Consider the following 344-nt stretch of genomic DNA (forward strand, 5'->3'; position numbering starts at 1 on the left):
GTGCAACAACGATCAAAAAGATTCTCTCTGCTAATAAATTATGTTGATTATTTCTCCATACTTTTGTCAGATCAAGCAAGAACTATATTGCGACATGAATAACCAGAATGTTTGGCTCTGAATATAAATACTTATTATGTTATTATTATTTTTATTTCTTGGCAGACGCCCTTATCCAGGGCGACTTACAACATATATATATTTATAAAGGAAGAGACACAATGTGAGAGAGCGAGAGACACAATGAGAGAGAGAGAGAGAACTGCAGAGTGCCTTGAGTATATATCTTGTTTGTAAATCTCCATCTATCACTATTATACCTTACAGCACACCTGCCAATCGCT

This window comes from Amia ocellicauda, chromosome 21 (assembly GCF_036373705.1).
Source record: "Amia ocellicauda isolate fAmiCal2 chromosome 21, fAmiCal2.hap1, whole genome shotgun sequence".
Taxonomy (NCBI): Eukaryota; Metazoa; Chordata; class Actinopteri; order Amiiformes; family Amiidae; genus Amia; species Amia ocellicauda.